This window comes from Mytilus californianus, unplaced genomic scaffold (genome assembly GCF_021869535.1).
Source record: "Mytilus californianus isolate M0D057914Y unplaced genomic scaffold, xbMytCali1.0.p SCAF_14, whole genome shotgun sequence".
NCBI classification, from domain to species: Eukaryota; Metazoa; Mollusca; class Bivalvia; order Mytilida; family Mytilidae; genus Mytilus; species Mytilus californianus.
In genome coordinates this window covers 32,702,139-32,724,331 of record NW_026262626.1, presented here as the reverse complement: position 1 = coordinate 32,724,331, position 22,193 = coordinate 32,702,139, and the positions used below count along the sequence as shown (strand labels likewise).

General features: G+C 31.5%; 1 protein-coding gene across 1 annotated transcript in view; it reads left to right on the top strand.

The window, feature by feature from the left end:
- LOC127724673 (phosphatidylinositol-binding clathrin assembly protein LAP-like) overlaps nucleotides 1–21,908 on the top strand; it is a 488,025-nt gene extending 466,117 nt beyond the window's left edge. Inside the window, exon 18 of the mRNA XM_052231711.1 lies at nucleotides 11,728–21,908. The gene's annotated coding sequence lies outside the window, so the exon portion shown is untranslated. The remainder of the gene's footprint in view (nucleotides 1–11,727) is intronic.
- Nucleotides 21,909–22,193: the final 285 nt, after the last annotated feature.

Here is a 22,193-nt window from a genome sequence, read left to right as displayed (position 1 = left end):
ATTGGTCCACTTCATCTTAAGTGAAAGTATGAAAAAAAGTTTAATTGTGAAACTGATTTTTATCATGATAATAGTCAAAAAATGGGTAAAAATTGATGAAAAATGGGAAAATCATTAAAATTGGGTACTTTCAAATGGCTGTAACAAAAAAAGAAGTGCATCACCATATGATTTTTTCTTCATCAATTACTTTCTTACAGTCATATAAATTAAAAAATCAGGTTTTAAAGTTTAATTCTATAAATTTTTGGCTCCTCAGAGGTGTACATCCTTAATAGAAATACAGGAATAAATTTCTAAAACAACATTGTTTGTAGTGAAGTGTTCTATCTCCAGAAAAGGGGATGCTTTATTTATCTAAGTTGCTTGTATATTAAAACAAACAATCAAACAAAGAGTTACTCTTCATGTACGTAAATTTGATTCCTAACTTAAATGGTAAATACATCATTATAAGATTCACACGACGAAATTTAGTCAATAATTTAGGTCAATTTAAGTTTCAATTTTCAGTAATTTGCTTGAAACATTAAACAAAATTGATTTACTATAACCTGAGCATTTTCTGCAATTTATTTGTTTATTCCCCATTATATATTGCTAATTACTGGTATAAGGTATTTAAACATGTATATTTGTATACAATTAATGTATTTTTTCTCAATGAAGAATGAACACCAATTTGAATAATAATATGTTATTTAATTTTATGTTGCTGAAAAAAATGTCCCTTAGTCTTTCTGAAAATTATTAAGTCAAACCAATAAAAAATATACTACACATTTTTCTGAAAATTTCTTTTTTCAATTCCTGTCAAAATCATTAGATTAAAACTGTTTATAAAATTAGAAGATGTAAAAAAATCAGTGCACCTTTTAGTATTGAAATATTGAAAAAAAATTTGTAGGAGTTATGCCCTGTTGAACTTAGAATTTTGGCCTTAATATACTACTGCAAAAGTATGTCATTGCAACTCTTCTGAAACCACACAACAGAATTTCATGAAACTTTGTTAATAGTTAAGACAAACTATGTAGATTTGTATATCGACAGGAAATTATGATTCAATTTTCTTGTAGGCATTATGCCCCTTTGAACTAAGAATTTCGGCCTGAATATACTACTGCAACAGTTTTTCATCGCAACTTCTATGAAACCACACAACAGAATTTCATGAAACTTTGTAGATGATAAGGACATAATATGTAGATGTGCATATTAGCCTAGTCAATTTAGCTCTAAAATCACTCAACCTCCAACTAATTGCAACACAAGGTTTTTTTAGTGCAAATTATAATATAGACTTGTACTAACAACATACTAAAACTATACATTGATATACTTTGCGGAAAAGGTTATTTTTGGGTGAAATAGAGAAAAAATGCTGAAAACTGGAAAAAAAAGAAAAATTGTTATTTATGGTTACATTTTTAGACCTAAAGCTTGTTGAAGACATGAAACCTTATCTTAATAGAATAATATGTAGTCCTCTAGTTATTATTATTCATATTGAAGTAATTCTGAGGTGAAATGAGTGATTTTTAGTAAAAAAAACGTTGAAAACTGGAATCTCTGTTGTTAATGGTTAATATTTTTGAAATTTGATCTATATAGAAAAAAAGAACATACTATTTTAAGTTTATTTTGTGAAGTCCTTTAGGTATCAATATTAATATTTGGGTAATTTTAGTTGAATATATGTTTTAAGACAGAAAACCCGAAAACTAGAAATGAAAAAATCTCGTTAATTGATTGGTAAAACTTTCGAATTGTGATCTAAATAGAAAATAGAAAATACTATCTGATGTTTATCTTAAGAAGTCCTATAGTTATTAGTATTTTTAAAAAAATGTAGTTCTTGTGTAAAATGTGATTTGTAGAGAAAAATTTAGAAAAATGGAAATAAAAAGCTCGGATATTCATGGTTAAAACTTTTAACATATGATCTTTATAGACAGAATATATTATCTTATGTTTATATGCATATGTATTCCTCTTGTTATCGATATCAATAATTATCAGTTTGTTGTGTGAAATATTTTGTTTTACCAACTAATTACAAAACAAGAATGTGTCAATAGTACACAGATGTCCCACCTGCACTATCATTTTCTATTTTCAATGGACCGTGAAATTGGGGTCAAAACTCTAATTTGGCATTAAAATTAGAAAGATCATATCATAGGGAACATGTGTACTAAGGGTCAAGTTGATTGGACTTCAACTTCATCAAAAACTACCTTGACCAAGCACTTCAACAAACAACTTTAATCTGAAGCGGAACAGACGGACGAACGAACGGACGAAAAACATAATGCCCCTAAGTGAGGTGCATAAAAAATAAAAATTTTTAAAATGTTGGTTATTTCCAGTTTGATTTTTAAAAACGTAAAATGGAGAATGGAAACAGGGAATGTGTCAAAGAGAAAACAAGGCCACTATAATGGTTCTTTAACATAGCAAGTGAATCCGGCACACAGAGGTAGGCTTCAGCTGAACCCTTAATTATTTTGTACACTAGTTCAGTGAAATGGACACCACCCTAAACTCCAATATACATACAAATAAACCAAAATTATAAAAAAAAACCAAACACACAAGACAAACAAAGGCTAGAGGTTCCTGACTTGGGATAGGTGCAATAATGTGGCTGGGGTAAAACATGTTGCGTGAGAACTCAACCCTCCTCTAGTTTCTCTAGACAATGTAGAATAAAAAAAGTGCATTTTGTGAAAGTTTGAAATTTTTATCTTATGTATACGTGTAGGTATAATAAACGAAAAAATGAGTGTGTTCAAAACTAACTGTAACTCAGTTTGGTTACTGACTTTGAATTTGTTATGTTAATTGCTGGAAGAGTTATTTTTCTAGTGTCCTTGCATCGTCATTGATTGTAGTCCTTTTTTGTGTATTTTTTCATTTGCTACGTTTTCAACATTTGAATTGCTTAAAGTCACAGTTAAAACAGATTATTTTTTTTAGCAAGCTCTATCAATATCCACGTTTAATTTCAGATATATAAGCTTTTTTAAATTCGGGAACATATACTAGTTCACTGAATTAGCATGAAATGTAGATCTGATATTGTTTACGGCAATTTCAAGGGAAGCTTTGTCAATATTATTATAAGTTTACCTCAAGAGCTTGAATTTAAAAAGTAATTGTACCTAAGTGGTCCAATTTTAGATGTTGAAAATGAGATAAGCACTGTTGAATGAATTGATGGGATCACTTCCTGGAGATATATATATATATAAAGAAAAGCATTACCAAGTTCCTTCTTTAAGATAACTCATTGAATTAATTCAATAAACAGTAATCAGCTTAAGCCTAAGAACTGTAAAAAAGTTGGCGACTTATGGCAATAAATAGCGTTTAGATAGTCATGTCTAATCTGAAATTATGTCTGTTGGTTTTTGTTAGTCGTTTGTATTGCTTTCTCATTGACTTTAAAAACCTCAAATCTCTCTTTATTCATAATTATACTCTATTATAGATATATCAATGTTAAAGACGCTCTTGGTAGTATCGCTTGCCAATGAAACCATAATTTATTGTAAAATCTCCCCACTTTAAAAACATAAGAAGATGTTGTATGATTGCAAATGAGAAAACTTTCCACAAGAGATAACAATGATGTGGGTGTGGATGTTAACAAATATAAATAATCATCGTTAAAATATAAAACTGTTAAGACAATAAATGGAAAAACAAATATGACAGACAGCAAACAATAACCACCAAGTAATAAAGGGCCACTTTTGATAATAATACTCATAGTGTGCAGAGTTAACCATGTTTGGGAGCACTCAACCCTCCCATAATCAGAAACAGTTTTGAAATAGCAAACAACATAAGAACAAATTGTAAAACTCAGTTGGAAAGGGCTCGACTCAAAAAGATCAGCACGGTTTATATAACCAATTAACAAAAAGACACTGAATTCTAATAACTAGTTCAAAGCTAATTACAGTTGATGAATAAATGCTGTTGACACCAACTAAAATATAAATCAGTACACATCCGATTAGCAACCAAAGTGAAAAGTGGATTCAGTTTTACAGCAAAAGCTTTATTTATATGGTGTGTGAGCACTGAGATCGTCGCTAATTACATGAGTAGCTATTTGCTTCGAGGAGCCTGAAATTTTCATTTGTGAAAAAATATTTAACATACAATCAATTAAAAGAGGGACGAAAGATACCAGAACACTCATCATTCTTATTTTTTATGAAAAACATTGTTGGATTCTAAATCTTAACATGTTTTTTCCAGAAGGAAAATGGAAAAAATTTTTGTTTTCTTAAAAAAATTGTGAAAAAAATACATTAAAGACTTTGAATTTCCAAAATTAAGTCTTGCAATAACATTTTTTTTTACAATGGACAAATCATGTGTTTCGTGAACCCCTCCACCATATATAGATTAACTGTCGGTGCCTTTAACACGGGCAGAATTCTTTCAAATACCAAGTAAGATTGTGAATAAGTTGGTTATTCTAATTCAGTACAGTTTTCCATATATAGGTTATATACCAACACTGTGTATACACTGTGGAGGAGAATTTTTATACGACCGCAAAAAATTTTGGCCACTTTTTTGGCCCCTAATTCCTAATATTTTGAGGCAATTACCCCCAAAATCAATCCCAGCATTCCCTGTGTGATATGGAACCTTGTGGTACAATTTCAGAGAGATCCATACACTAACACACAAGTTATGTCTGGAAGTTACAAAAATGCTTATTTTTGGCCCCTTTTTGGCCCCTAATTCCTTAACTGTTGGTACCATAACCCCCAAAATCAATCCCAACCTTCCTTTTGTGGTATTGAACCTTATGGTAAAAAAAAAGCATTTTTCTAGTTTCCAGACAATAACTTGTGTTCAAGTGTATGGATCTCTCTGAAATTGTACCACAAGGTTCCATATCACACAGGGAATGCTGGGATTAATTTTGGGGGTAATTGCCTCAAAATATTAGGAATTAGGGGCCAAAAAAGGGGCAAAAAACAAGTATTTTTCTAGTTTCATGATAATAACTTGTGTGTAAGTGTATGGATCTTTATGAAATTGTACTACAAGGTTCCATATCACAAAGGGAAAGCTGGAATTGAGTTTGGAGGTAATTGCCCAAAACGTTTAGGAATAAGGGGCCAAAAATAAGCATCTTTCTAGTTTCCAGACAATAACTTGTGTTCAAGTGTATGGATCTCTCTGAAATTGTACTGCAAGGTACCATACCACAAAGGGAAGGCTGGGATTGAGTTTGGGGGTGATGAATCATAAGGGGGTTCAAAAAATTTGGGGGGGGGGGGGGGTTTTCTTTTAAAATTTTCCATTTTAAGTTGGTTATTTCTGTTTTATATTTAAAAGCAAATAATAATGATACGGTAGGAGATACACATCAAACAGGATGTGTAAATTATTATATAATAAGTATTGTGCAATAGCAAGAAATTTTCAATTGCCCAGTATTGCACAATAGAAAGAAATCTTCAATTGCACAGTATTGCGCAATAGCAAGAAATCTTCAATTGCACAGTATTGTGCAATAGCAAGAAATATCCAATAGCACAATATTGCGCAATAGCAAGAAATTGTCAATTGTACAGTATTGCGCAATAGCAAGAAATATTCAATTGCACAGTATTGTGCAAAAGAAGATACTTCGTATAAATTGCTTATTTCTTGACCAATTTCAATGGGGTTTTATTCTTGAATTCTTGGGGTTCTTTAATATGCTGATTCTAACCGTGTATTAAGTTTTTGGATTTTGGGCCCCGTTTTTAAATTGGTCCACATTGAGGTCCAAAGGGTCCAAAATTAAACTTTGTTTGATTTCATCAAAAATTGAATTATTGGGGTTCTTTGATATGTTGAATCTAACCGTGTATTTAGATTCGTAATTTTTGGTTTCGTTTTCAAATTGGTCTACATTAAGGTCCAAAGGGTCCAAAATTAAACTTAGTTTGATTTAAACAAAAATTGAATTCTTAGGGTTCTTTGATATGCTGAATCTAAACATGTATTTAGATTTTTGATTATGGGCCCAGTTTTTAAGTTGGTCCAAATCGGGGTCAAAATGAAACTTTGTTTGATTTCAACAAAAATTGAATATATGGGGTTCTTTGATATGCTGAATCTAACCATGTATTTAGATTTTTGATTTTTGGGCCCCATTATCAACTTTGTCCACATTGAGGTCAAAAGTGTCCAAAATTAAACTTTGTTTGATTTCATCAAAAATTGAATTCTTGGGGTTCTTTGATATGCTGAATCTAACCATGTATTTAGATTTTGGATATTGGACCATAATTGGTGGATGTCCAATTTAAAATTTTTAAGTTCTTAGACCACATTCATTCTGTGTCAGAAAGCTATGCTGTGTCAAATATTTAATCACAATCCAAATTCAGAGCTGTATCAAGCTTGAATGTTGTGTCCATACTTGCCCCAACTGTTCAGGGTTCGACCTCTGCGGTCATATCAAGCTGTGCCCTGCGGAGCATTTTATTGATTCTTGGATTGTAAAATAGCAGAACACAATTTCGGTCTATATCTTTATTCAAATATACAAATTTTGAGACAGGAAAGTGATGCATTTGTAATATTATTCTTTTAAATTGAGATAATTATGTATTGTATTGTATTGTTACAACTGTTTTTAAAAATACAGAACATTTTTTGTATAAATTTATTTTTTTCAACTTTGGCAATTAAGGGGAAGCAACTCATATAACCTTACTTTTACTACAAAAAATTTTGATTAATTACACCACTTTCCGCAAAATATATTTTTGTATAATTTTAGTATGTTGTTCATAGATAGTAACAGACTTGTTTTTCAGAGAAAAACTTTGTGTTGCAATTAGTTGCAGGTTGTTCACTTAATTGACTAGACTATATCCAAAAGAAATTTTATCAGTTGACTTTTGTTGGAGTTGTGAGTCTTTGAACTTAGGAATCTGTTGAGATTTTGTGTGACAATGTGGGGTGAGGGGTATGTGAGCATGCTCACAAAAGTTCTTATATTTTATCAACTAAAAAAAAAGGTTACCTTTCTGAACTTAATGCAATAATGATATGTCAAGTTTTTTATGCCCTCGCCATCACTGGAGGGGCCATTAAGTGTTACCCTTGTCTGTCCATCTGTCCATACATTCGTCCTTATGTACGTCCGGAAAATGGTTTCTGTTCTCTAACTTTAGTTTGCCTCAACTAAACGAATGTTATGAAACTTATACACAATGCTTATTACCACAAAACACAGATCAAGTTGGAATTATGGGTGATGTCACCTTTACCGTTCTCAAGTTATGCCCCTTTATAACGTTATATGGAAGCGGGGGCATCATCTGTGTCCCATGGTTTTTGTTTGTTCACCAGGATACCTGAGAATATAATTTGAAATTATGCACACAACTCTTCCAGACTTTCAATCATTTTAGTGAAATAATAATGAAAATGACATTCTACATTTCAATCCTTGTGCATTGTATAATATTATAGTTCAAAAATATCTGGCTGGACAAAAATGTTCAAAATGTCAAAATCTATTACTGTTCAATCAGACTAAAATTGTTAGAAGACTCTTTGTATGAATTATTGCCCTGAAACAAGGATTACCATTTTGTTTTGTGTTCTGGTGATTATCTTGATCAATTGAAAATTATAATAAATAAAGAGAAACATTGAAAAACAAAAATATCACCAAGACAATATCTGTCAGTCTACCCCTTAAAGGAGTTTTTCCTTTCAGTGACAATTTTTTTTTGAAAGTTATAGTAGATAGAGACAACTGTAAAGAGCAAAACAAGAAGTTAAATATCTCAAAAATGATTCAGATCCCTTCCCCTCTTATTATATATAGTTCAAATTGCCTTGATAAGACTTGTTCTTAATAAATTTTGTCCCTGTGGACATGCATTGCCCATTGCATCTCATTTATCCTGCAATCAGCTAACTATTGTACAAATAACAGGTACACAAATAAATGTTTGCTTTATTTGTACTTGTACAAATAAAGTCTCCTGTTACCCCGCTTCCATGTTGAGCAAGTGGTAATGTGGATATTTCTTTTTGCATACCAGTTCATTTTGGGGTCCTCTTCGAGGTCTGCGTTTAAACTATGTCGATTTCTTAGAAAAATTAGAGACAATGATTTAGATTTTAACAACTAAAGTTTCAAGTGTTGGGTGTAAATTTTAGGATAAAAACATTATATGTACATTGTCGGAAAATATAAAATTTATTTGTACTCGCTACGAAACAGGAGAAAAGCTCGGCGAGCCTCGCTTTTCGTCCTGTTTCTAAAGCTCATACAAATAAATGTTATATTTTCCGACAAGGTACATATATTGTATATTTATTTGAATATTATCTTCAAAACTGTTCATATACCCACCTGTTATCCATATATATGAGGACTCGGATGTGCGATGGCCATGCTGAAGTGCGTTGGTCCATTTGCTGATGTATAATAGTCTAGCTATATATTAGGCATGATGGCAAGTTTAAAAACTACTGATGTTCAATTATTAGGCCTATGAGAAGTAGATTTATTTAATAGTTAGTATTTAAATTTGCATTTGTTATTGTCTATGAATGTCCTTAGTTACAGTTGCATACTAAATGTGAAATCATCCTCTTTGATTTTCTGCATGTGAACATAATTCTGCGTTAACATTTTTACTTGATTTACTTGGTTCCTCTCATGAGTTCCTGGTTTATGGTTATATTATAATACAGAGAGAGTTGATTTACTTGGTTCCTCTCATGAGTTCCTGGTTTATGGTTATATTATAATACAGAGAGTCTGTATGTATAAAGAGAATGACACTCTCCATCGTACATAAAAAAGAACCTTTTTTAGATTTTGAGAAAAAAAAATCCACTACAGAAGGTTAGATTTCCCCTCATCACTAATCACTTCCCGTTTCACATAGTATTCAAAGTTTATAAGCCCTTATTAACATAAAAATCTGAAAAACTGCTTCTAACAAATAAATTGATTTCTACATCGACATGCAAGGCATTTAAAATAAAAGTTTATGAAGACAATTGCACTTCAGCGTTAGCACCATCCCACTTTTGCGTAGCTATCAACAATATAGCGTAACAATGCCACCATCGCACTTCAGCATCATACCATTGCACTTCAGCTTGACCATCGCAGTTCAGAGTACCATCACGGTTCAGAGTCCTACATATATATACCTTTACAGTACACAATAGATTTTATTGATGGGTTCATGCATAGTTTAATTGTTAAAAATATCAAAAACTTTTTAATCATTAACCTATTCTGTCTGTTTGGGTTGCTCACCCAAGTATGTCAATAATGAAAATTGACAATATGACAGTTGTTTTCCATTTGTTCTATTGGTTGATAAAGTCTAAAGTTTGATTTCGTCAGTTTTTATGGATTTCCCTCATTTTTATACGACCGCAAAAAAAATTTTGTGGTCGTATATTGGTATGACGTTGGCGTCGTCGTCGTCGTCCGAAGACACATTAGTTTTCACACTCTAACTTTAGTTTAAGAGAATGGATCTCAATGAAATTTTACCATAAGGTTTAATACCACAAAAGGAAGGTGGGGATTGATTTGGGGGGTTATGGTACCAATAGTAAAGGAATTAGGGGCCAAAAAGGGGACAAAAATAAGCATTTTTGTAACTTCCAGACATAACTTGTGTTTAAGTGTATGGATCTCTCTGACATTGTACCACAATGTTCCATATCACAAAGGGAATGCTGGGATTGATTTTGGGGGTAATTGCCTCCAAATTTTAGGAATTAAAGGCCAAAAAGGGGCAAAAAAACAAGCATTTTTCTAGTTTCATGACAATAACTTGTGTGTAAGTGTATGGATCTCTCTGACATTGTATCACAAGGTTCCATATCACAAAGGGAAAGCTGGAATTGAGTTTGGGGGTAATTGCCCAAAAAGTTTTGGAAAAAGGGGCCAAAAATAAGCATTTTTCTAGTTTCCAGACAATAACTTGTGTTCAAATGTATGGATCTCTCTGAAATTGTACTGCAAGGTACCATACCACAAAGGGAAGGCTGGGATTGATTTTGGGGGTAATTCCCTCAAAATTTTGGTAATTAGGGGCCATAAAAGGGCAAAAAAACAAGCATTTTTCTAGTTTCAGGACAATAACTTGTGTGTAAGTGTATGGATCTTTATGAAATTGTACTGCAAGGTTCCATATCACAAAGGGAAAGCTGGGTTTGAGTTTGGGGGTAATTGCCCTAAATGTTTAGGAATAAGGGGCCAAAAAGGGGCCAAAAACAAGCATTTTTATACGCCCGTTTACAGGACGTATTATGGTATACTGTTGTCCGTCTGTCCGTTTGCCGTCGGTCCGTCCGTCAGCAACATGTCAGACATTAACTCAAAAACGCTTTAACCAATTTGCATAAAACTTTGGTGAATTGTGTATATCTATTCACGTGAGCTCCCTTTTGTTTTTTATAAATTTTATATTTTACGTTTTTGAGTTATGGGTTTTTATTCATTAAAAAAAGGGGGATTTTCCAGTTTTTGGACAATAACTCAAGAATGCTTTCACCAACTTGCAAGAAATTTTGGTTAATTGTTTATATCTATTGACATGAGCTCCCTTTTGATTTTTATAAATTTTGGATTTTACATTTCTAAGTTGTGGGGTTTTATTCATAAAAAAAAGGGGGATTTTCCAGTTTTCGGACAATAACTCAAAATGCTTTCAGCAGTTCTCATGAAACTTTGATGAATTGTTGATATCTATTGATGTAAGCTTCCTTTAGAACTTTATAAATTTTAGACTTAACATTTCCAAGTTATGGGGTTTTATTCATTAAAAAAGGGGTGATTTTCCAGTTTTCAGACAATAACTCAAAAATGCTATCAGCAATTCTTATGAAACTGGTGAATTGTTTATATCTTTTGATGTAAGCTCCCTTTAGAATTTTATAAATTTTATTTGTTTATAGTCTGACAACAGATTTACTAAGTATTGTGCAACAGCATAGTGTATTGCACAACAGCAAGATATCTTTAATTGAATATAAATTCAATTCATATAACCAATTTCAAGTTCTTTGACTACATTTATTCAGAAACCTATAATATGTCAAATATTTAATTACAATCCAAATTCAGACCCGTATCAAGCTTGAATATTGTGTCCATTTTTGACCCAACTGTTCAGGGTTGGACCTCTGCGGGCGTATCCAGCTGAGCTTAGCGAAGCAGTTTATTAATTTATGTTGGGGTTTGGTATTTTTGTTATACTAACCTCACCCTAAACCATATATATTCTGAAATGCATTGACAAGACCTATCAAGTGTACCATAGATTTTGTCTGTTGGTGGGGGTTGGGGGTCATGTCCCCCACATATCATTAATTGTTAAATATATTAAAAACAGTAGTGATTCCCTTTCATCAACCATTTGTATATGTTCTTTTTTGCAATTGCAATACCATTGAAGTATTAGAATATGTTTGTTTGGCCGTTTCTTAACTTCTAGAGATAAGTTTCATGTCCAAAATAACTCTGTGGGTACCTTTAGGATGTCTAGTTTAAAGATATTGCTAATTATCAACTAAAACTTCATCCTGTTAAAACAGAAAATTAACAAGTTACTATGTGTGGAAACTTAAGACTCCCTTGGGTTACTATCTTGTGCCTGTTTATATTTTGAACAACTGTTAATAAATTTCTGTTTGTTTTTACAGGATAAAACTTCTTGCAGAAAAGACTTGTTAATATTCAAACTACTGTATGGGATCAATTTATCATCAGTGCTGGCATCAGTTCTACATTGAATAACAGAACACAATAAGTAGTTGGTCATGTACAGATGGCTTGGCTGTTTCTACGCACCTCAAAATATATTTTATGTGTATTTGTTTAATGCTATGAATACTTTGATGTTATTGATAGGCATGTATTTATTCTCACAAATACTTTTCAGATCATAGTATGATAGAGATCATATCAGCAGTGTACCTTGTGTTACATTTATAGAGAGTCACATATCTAGGAAAATCATACAATATTCATTGCTATTTGTTCAAAATCATCATTCATTTTATATTCTATACCCCTTGGATAAATCAATGTTTTCAAACCTGATAGCAAATGAATGCATTTTCCTACAAGCGAAGTGTTAATTTCATGGTTTGTACAATTTCTAATACCCCATTATTTTCTCTGGAAAAAGTATGTAACTATTATTAATCATAATGTATCAAATCTTTTCAATCATACATGTATTATATTCACACCTCAGGTTCTAAGGACTATTTTTCTTCAAAACTATGATAGATAGATGGAAACTTTAAAGAGCAAACATTATCATGATGATGTGATCTACAAATAAATCATATGACCAAAATTGGCAATCAAGTACTTGTAGAAGTTATTGCTAAATACTATTTATCACTATTTCTTATGTTTTGACTATTATAATAATTAAAATAGTTTGAGGGAAATTGTAAATAACAAAAATTATCACCAAGATAAAATCTACAAATAAATCAACATAACTGAAATTTTCAGTCAGCTAAAGGATTTACTGTCATTGAAATTAAAATTTTGACAATAATCAGTCCACTAAAGGATTTATTGGCCTTGAAATTCAAGTTTTGATAATTTATTGCATTTTTGGATGTTGACCTGATAGAAATAAGTTAACATGGCTGAAATAGGAGTTATTTTCCTTAAATGAAGAATTGCATCTCTATCTTGCATTTCTGGAAATTATCTTGAAAACCATAATAGTTGGAGAGTAACAGTAAACAGTAAATGATTAGCAAAACTTGATTCGAAAATAAGTCATCATGACAGAAATTGTCAATTGTTTCCTTAAAGGAGGAATTGTGGCCTTTTGCCATTTATTTTACATGTTTGACTATTTTTTTGAAACATATAATCCATAGAGAAAACATTACAAACCAAGATAACATCAATGAATAAGTCAAATCACCAAAGTTGTCAAGTGAGTCTTTATTTTAATTATTGCCCTATAAGCAAAGTATATGTAATTTATGGTATTTAGATTTGAATCAAATTTTATGTGCATTTTGAACACTTTGAAATTCATCTGAATATCCCATAAAGATACATGTAGCTGTTATACTTCCAGAGAAACAATCAATTAAAAAGTAATGAAATAGATCTATTAATGTATAAAATGTATGTAAAGAGTGACAAAAAAATGCACTTTTTATATTTGAAATTATTCGAAATTCTGTCTACAGAATTTCATTTAGAAATGATATGCTATTGCTGTGAAAATGTCTAATTTAATGATATAGAATTGCTTTTTCAGTAGAAATCGTTTTGTGTCGATATGTAGAGGGACAAAATCTGCAAAAGAACAATTCAAACATTACATTAACATCACGCTGTAAATCATATATTTTATGGGTTTTTTTCTTACATTATTCAAACTTCAAATGATTTATATTTCAAAACAGATATGTTCACAGCAATAAATAAAAATACACTTTATAACATTAATATATTTAGGAATCAATGATGTGGAACTGCTATGGTTTTCTTTCTGTCTGTCAACAATAATTGTAAATGGAAAACCTCCAAATATATGAATAGGAGGCCAGTGAAATTTGGCACAGTTGTTGTACATACTATTTTTTGGTGAAAATTGGCCAATAAACATTTTCTGAAAATACCACTAATTTTGAGAATTAATTTTTGTAAACACCAAAACCCCTTAAGTATGGGTAGGAGGCCATTGAAATTGCTATTGTAGGGATGATGTGCTGTCAATTTAGCTCTTGTAACCCATATAACTATCCACATGGCATCATTACCACGGTGCAGAATGGTAAGGGAATTTTCAGGTTTATTTCTGCGTTTCTTGACTAAAGGTGTTCAGCAACATACATTTCGTCATTCAAAAATTGGCCCAGTGTCAGAAAATGGACATAGGAGAAAAAAAAGAAGTTGTAAATCTCATTTTTTAAGTTTCTTTACTTGAATATTCGTCTATAAAGAGGCATAATATACTTAAAATCTTCAAATATTTACTAAGATAATAGGTTTCAACCAACAGGGTCTGTATTTTCATTCATGGTGTTTTATTTGTGAAGATGATTTGAAAAGAATGGATCTGCTCAAAGAAATATGTATACTTATTTACAAAAAAAAAACACTCTAAAATTCTGTGAACTAAAACATTTCTGGACAAGTATAGAATAATAAGCTTTGTTAAAAAAATTGTGATACACCTACCCTCACTTTTTTTTATTAAATAATCCTAAAAGTCCATTGCTGAACATGTTTAGTCCAGAAACGCAGAAAAAAAACCCGAACAGTCTGATACTGTTCCACCCTGTGATTACGATCCTTACATGACAGTTGCACATTCATTTTAAAAGGCAAATGTATCTACCAACTACAAAGCATCATTTAATGTACTGAGTGCTTTTGTCAGCTTAAAACTATTGTCAGGGGGATTTTTTAAAAGTTAAAAAATTACTTCAAAAATTCTATTTAAATATTTTGTGGAAAGGCAAACTAAAAAATTTCAGAGATTGAGACTAACTACCCTAGATTACGCACACACAAATACAAAGTTCTGCATAAAAAAGATCCACCAGTAAAGTCTGTCATCAAGTCTTTTAGTAAAATTTAAGGGTGTCCAGCAGCTTTAGGCCCAAGGGTTGCTGGTACCGGGCATCCGTCCGTCTCTCTGTCCGTCCTGTCTTGTTAGTGCTCTCACAGGTACAATTCTTGCCAGATTTTTATAAAACTTATACTATAGGTTAATATCAGCAATATCTCTGACAAGTTCTATAATAGTGGTCGATGGACTTTTTTTAAAAGAGTTATGACCCTTGGAAATATTAAATTTATGGAAAATGGCCTCATTAGTGCTCTCACGGGTACAATTCTTGCCAGATTTTTATAAAACTTATACTATAGGTTAATATCAGCAATATCTTGGACAAGTTCTATAATGGTGCACGATCGACTTTTTGTAAACGAGTTATGCCCTTGGAATTATTAAATTTATGGAAAATGGCCTCATTAGCGCTCTCACGTGTTCAATTTTTATACGACCACAAAAAAAATTTTGCATCATATAATGCTATGATGTCGTCGTCTGAAGACACATTTGGTTTCTGGACAATAACTTCAGTTTAAGTGAATTGATCTCTATGAATTTTTACCAGAAGGTTCAATACCACAAACGGAAGGTTGGGATTGATTTGGGGGGTGATGGTACCAACAGTTTAGGAATAAGGGGCCGATAGGGGGCCAAAAACAAGCATTTTTGTAGTTTCCTGACAATAATTTGTGTGTAAGTGTATGGATCTCGATGAAATTGTACCACAAGATTCCATATCACAAAGGGAAGGCTGGGATTGAGTTTGGGGTTAATTGCCCCAAACGTTCAGGAATTAGGGGTAAAAAAGGGGCCAAAAACAAGCATTTTTCTAGTTTCCAGACAATAACTTGTGTTTAAGTGTATGGATCTCTCTAAAACTGTACTTCAAGGTTCCATACCATAAAGGGAAGGCTTGGATTGAGTTTAGGGGTAATTACTCCAAAAGGGAGGGTGGGGGGTTCAAAAAGTAGTTTTTTTCCAAATTTTTTGGGGAGGTTCAATTTTTTTCTTCAAAATTTTTGAAATCTTCTATTGCACAGTATTGTGCAAAAGCAAGAAATCTTCAATTGCTCAGTATTGCGCAATAGCAAAAAATCTTCAATTGCACAGTATTTTGCAATAGCACAGTATTGTGCAATATCACAGTATTGCACAATAGCAAGAAATCTTCAATTGCACAGTATTGCACAATAGCACAGTATTGCGCAATAGCAAGAAATCTTCAATTGCACAGTATTGCACAATAGCACAGTATTGCGCAATAGCAAGAAATCTTCAATTGCACAGTATTGCACAATAGCAAAAAATCTTCAATTGCACATTATTGCACAGTTGCAAAAAATCTTCAATTGCACAGTATTGCACAATAGCAAGAAATCTTCAATTGCACAGTTTTGGGCAATAGCAAGAAATCTTCAATTGAAAACAAATACAAATGTTTTAACCAATTTCAATGGGATTAATTAAGTCTTTAATTTTTGGGGGTTCTAACCTTGTATAATATTTTTGGATATTGGGCCCCATTTTTAAATTGGTCTACATTGAGGTCAAAAGGGTCCAAAATTAAACTTTGTTTGATTTCAGCAAAAACTGAATTATTGCGGCTTTATGACTTGCTGAATCTTATTGTGCATTTAGATTTTTATTTTGGGCCCTGTTTTCAAATTAGTTCATATTAAGGTTTGAAGGGTCCAAATTAAACTTTGTTTGATTTCAACTAAAATTAAATTATTGGTGTTTTTTATATGCTGAATCTAACCATGTTGTTAGATTTTGGATATCAGACCATTCTAGGTAAATTAAATGTCCCATTTCAAATTATTAAGATCTTTGACCACATTTATTTTGTGTCAGAAACCTATATTATATCAAAAATTTGATCACAATCCAAATTCAGACAGTATCAAGCTTGAATATTGGGTCCAAACTTGCCGCAACTGTTCAGGGTTCGACCTCTGTGGTCGTATCAGGCTGCGCTCAGCGAAGTATTTTATTTATAAAACTTATAGTATACTTTAAGTAATGCCCTTGACTGAAATATTTAGTATACAATAAAAAAAACTTTTTTGTCCCCCGCGCACACTTTTTATTTATAAATTGATTTAAAGAACAACAAAAAAGAGTGTTTTTATAATCCCGTTTACGGGACGTATTATGGTATACCATTGACCGTCTGTCCATCCGTCTGTCAGTCCGTCAACATGTCGAACATTAATTCAAAAACGCTTTAACCAATATGCATGAAACTTTAGTGAATTATTTATATCTATTGACGTGAGCTCCCTTTCGTTTTTTATAAATTTCAGATTAACCATTTTCGAGTTTTGGGGTTTTATTCATTAAAAACTGGGTGATTTTCCAGTTTTCGGACAATAACTCAAAAAAAATTTCACCAATTTGCAAGAAACTTCTATGAATTGTTCATATCTATTGAGGTGAGCTCCCTTTCGTTTTTTTATAAATTTGTGATTTACCGTTTCCGAGTTTTGGGGTTTTATTCATTAAAAAAAGGGGGATTTTCCAGTTTTCAGACAATAACTCAAAAACAATTTCACCAATTTGCAAGAAACTTTGGTTAATTGTTTATTTCTATCGACATGAGCTCCCATTTGATTTTTATAAATTTCAGACTATACGTTTCCGATTTATGGGGTTTTATTCATTACAAAAAGGGGGATTTTCCAGTTTTCGTACAATAACTCAAAAATGCTTTCTGCATTTTTTATGAAACTTTGGTAAATTGTTAATATCTATTATTGTAAGCTCCCTTTTGATTTTTATAAATTTTCTATTTTATTTTTCCGAGTTATAAGATTTTATTCGTTTATAGTCTGACAACAGATTTACTAAGTATTACGCAACAGCACAGTGTATTGCACAACAGCAAACAATCTTTCATATAACCAATTTCAAGTTATTTGACTACATTTATTCAGAAACCTATAATATATCAAATATTTAATTACAATCCAAATTCAGACCTGTATCAAGCTTGAATATTTTGTCCATTTTTGCCCCAACTGTTCAGGGTTGGACCTCTGCGGGCATATCCAGCTGCACTCAGGGAAGCAGTTTATTTTTTTTAGTTATTGCCCCTGGATAGATAAAATAAGTGCAATGAGGGGGACATTGGAACTCTGTTCTTTTATTACATTTTACTTTAATATTGATTCGTTTGTGGAATAACATTAAAGGTACCAATTCTACTGCACCATATAATAAAGTCTAAACTCTAATGGCAAAAAGTGAATGGACTAAAAAAATGCAATCATTCAATGTTTGCCTGACATACCAATACATGTGAATGTTATTGAATATACAAGCGAAACAGCAACCTATTGACATTAAGAAAAAAACTGTGAAGGAAATATTTGTTGGACAAACAGAGAGACACATGGAGGGACAAGGTGAATGAAATATACCTCCAACTGTAGAGTAATTTAATAACATATTTGCATTTGGTTTGTGCACACAAGGATGTAGTTGTGTCAATGGTAGTTACGCCACTGTAATACCTAATTTAGGATATGATAGCTCAAATGGAATAAAAATTTACAGTTTTAAAATCTCAATTTTTGTACTCTATTGAAAAAGTTGTAAGATGCCTTTGTTTAAATCAATCCTAGCAATTTTTTATAAGCAACTGTTCCAGAAAATAAATAAGTTACTAACCTAATTAATCCCTTTAAAAACTAACATCTTCTGAGGAATCAATCTCATAAACAAACAAATAGGTGACTATAGCAATAATAAGAACTCACATTCTTATATATGATACATCTGTATTCAGATTTTCATGAAATCACAACAATAAAGCTCACATTTCTGTCTATTGTTCAAAAATTGCAAAAACAAATGCAGGCAATAATTTCTAAATTTACAGTATTCTGAAAAGTTGTCTTTTATTTAAACATTTGAACTTTTTAATATTTCCCTTAAAATCTTAAATAACTTTTTGCACAGTAAAGTTATATCGTAGTTTGTTGACTGGTGACGTGCTGGAATAGAGTTGGGTACAATAAATAAAAACAGGAAATTTCACATTAATTATAGATAACAATGAAATGGATTTAAGATACAATGCTTTCTTTGACTATCAATTGGTAGTAGTAAAAGTGTTTTAATCTAACTGGTAATTGTTTTACTGGTGTAATAAGTGATGAAATCATTTCTTGACTTGCGATTAAGGGTCAAATACTATACTTGCTTAAAAAAGGGGAATACTTGCATTTACTACATAGTAAATAAAAGCAAATGTTCAACCTGTTGCATATTCTATATGCCAAAAACGGGCATTCAATATTCTGATGGCTATACTTCATCTAAAGTGACAATTATTTCCCATTTCTTGCATTTTTTTATATTTCCTTGAAAACTAAGATAGAGAAAAACAGCACAACACTTTCATCTTTATAAGATCTACAAATAAGCAAACACAATTGAATGCAATAAAGGTGAGATGAAATATCAAAATGGCATATACATTTTTGCCAGATGAGAGATTTAGGCATTTAGGAGCAGCTTGATTTTTTCAACCACCAAGATCAGTTCTTTGTTGTGATAACAAGATATGCAAGTGATATTTTAAGGTAAATCATGAATATATTTGTAATTTGAAATACAATTCTAATACACACTCCTCTTTCACTTTGTAACTAGAAAGTTTCTTTTTTTTTAAACAAGGTACACATGCTTGGCATCCAAATTAAATGTGCAACTGTAGTTGTATTTTGAATGACACTGACATCAAAATGGACATTTCTGTGGGAGATGCTCCTTATGAAAATCAATCAATTCTATTAGAATGTAGGTCTGAATGTATTTGTACATCTAAAAAAGTGAAAATTGGTAAGCACATCTGATGACATATTTTTTAAACCATTGTGTATTGTATACACATTTTCTTATATGTATGTAGAACATCATAGCTTTGGCCTCACGTCTCTGTGTCAATAATATATATATATATATATGTATATAGGACTGTCCGGTATTGATATCGTCATGTGATTTATTTTGGGTGTAGCATCAACCTTGACTAAATAAAGGAATTAATAGGGTAAATGATCAGACCAGATCTTTATAGTTTTAACCATTTTATAGGGGAGACAATCATTCCATAAATAAGTCAACATTGCGGATTTTGTCAGTCGTCTCCTTATAGGAGGTATTGCCCTCAAATGTCGATTTTTATACTGGTATGAAGTTGGCGTCGTTGTCGTCATCCGAAGACACATTGGTTTTCGCACTCTAACTTTAGTTTAATAACTTGTCTCTAAGTTTATGGATCTTTATGAAATTGTACTACAAGGTTCCATATCACAAAGGGAACGCTGGGTTTGAGTTTGGGGGTGATGAATCATAAGGGGGATCAAAAAATTGGGGGGGGGGTCTTTAAAATTTTCCATTTTAAATTGGTTATTTCTGATTTTATATATAAAAGCAAATAATAATGATATGGTTTGAAAAGGTAAATAAAAATTCTTAAGTTCTTAGACCACATTCATTCTGTGTCAGAAACCTGTGCTGTGTCAAATGTGTGTCCTGTGCATAACTTGTACAGTAGAACTTAGGTTGACTAAACCTGGTATGCTGATGCATGATGGAGTGGTTATGTGATATATCAAAGTGAAGTCACTCTGAACTTAAATTTGGCCTTTGACCCCAATGATAGTAAAACATTGTCTGATTTGTTTACATTACATAACTTTGCACTTTGATTGACAAAACTTTTTATGCAGAAGCATCATGGGATCAGGATGTTTCAAATACCAAAATTTGACTTTGATCTTGACACTTGGATCCTTTTGCTGAAATCCAAATAAATCCAAATGGGATTGTCTCTTAAGCTTATAAAATGATTCCAGTACAAATTTATTTACTTTTTAACCGAAAGGACAATGTTAGCTTTTGCAATCACTTTGTGTTCATCTGTAAATATTTTTTTTAAATCTTCTCTGAAACTGCTGAATGGATTGAAACTTGAGTTTGTCTGCTTCATCTATAGGATGTCAACAACAAAGGTTGTTATTCTCGTCCAGTTTGATCAACCAATATGGCCCCCTTGTCTAAAAATAGAACATAGGGGTCAAACTACAGTTTAAATGAATTTCTTAATTTATGCATGATAAAATTAGTTCTGATCATCAATGTATGTCACAGTCAGTAATTTCAATTATTGGAGGTATTGCTTTTAAATGGCTATCAATGGTATCCATTATTTGCAATTTTGTTTCAAGGATCTTCCTCTTTGAAACTAAGGAAGCAATAAAAACCCAAAAGTTGACTTGAAAGATCCTTAGTTTTTTCTTAATTTAATTTTGGGAATTACATTCTTGTCTAACAATGAATATGGCCATCACTACTTAAAAAAGAACATTTCAGACTATTGAAATTTTTTGTTTTATATCTTAAGAAATACAGTAGCATGGGAAAATTTGGAAAAATTTAGTAAACATTCAGAACTCCAAAAAGCATCTAGTTTTTTATTTTTTTTTAATATCGAAAATACCATTTGGTTACCACTTTTGAATAAATTAGATTGAGAGTTAGTCATTTTGAAACAATATCAGAAACTTTGTATGAGGTCAACTAGAAAAATGCAATACACAGACCATTATTGTTTTGATTTTCATCCAATATCTTCCTTTTCTTTTTATACAAATCGTTTACTTCATTTTGCATCTTTACCATCTTCTAATGTTGCAATGGCTGATTTGACTTTATAATCAGTTTTAGCCCAAACACATATCGTGTTCTATTTACTGTTTTCGCCTAGTGTGAATATTTTAGATATATATTAGTTTGTACATTTAGTAAATTCAGAGCTCTACAATCGTCATTTGTTTTGATGATAACAGGTTTTTATTAGAAATACAACAAAACCAATCAACTGTTGCAATTCTATAATTGTAAATAATTGATTTAATAATAACAATTAACTACAGAATTTATTGTGTAGTCTTTTAGTAAAATGTTGTTCAATGCACAGTTGAGGATATTAGATTAATACATTCCATCATTTCATTACATACAAAAACAAAACTGAACCTCATTTTAGTGTTTTAAATATGCATATGAGTACAAAAATTGTAATGTAGGAATCTTTATATTGGTATGCCAAACGTTCAGAATTGTACTGTCACGAAAGGTGTTATTTCACTTTTTACTAATTTATTGCAATAGTTTCTACTTGTGAATAGAATAATTCAGTGTCTAGTTATAGAAATGGTCAAACACAAATTGTGAGCTGTGATAGTCAATAAAAGAGAGAATGTGTTTGTTAGTATTTAATAGAGAAGTTATTACCTATGATTTTGCAGTGAATTGAGCAATTTATAGATTATCATTTCTTTTTACAGTGGACAAGTGTTAAAATGAACACACAAGCGACCAAACAGTTGATCTTTTGGGGCCATCAATTGCCAATTCATCAGCTTAATCATGGCCTTTAAAAAAATTCTAAACATCAAGTAAAAACTGAGTATTTAACATTATTTCATTAGAAATGCAACTGCTTAAAACATCTTTTGATCCTCAGACCTAAATATTCATTCATGAATC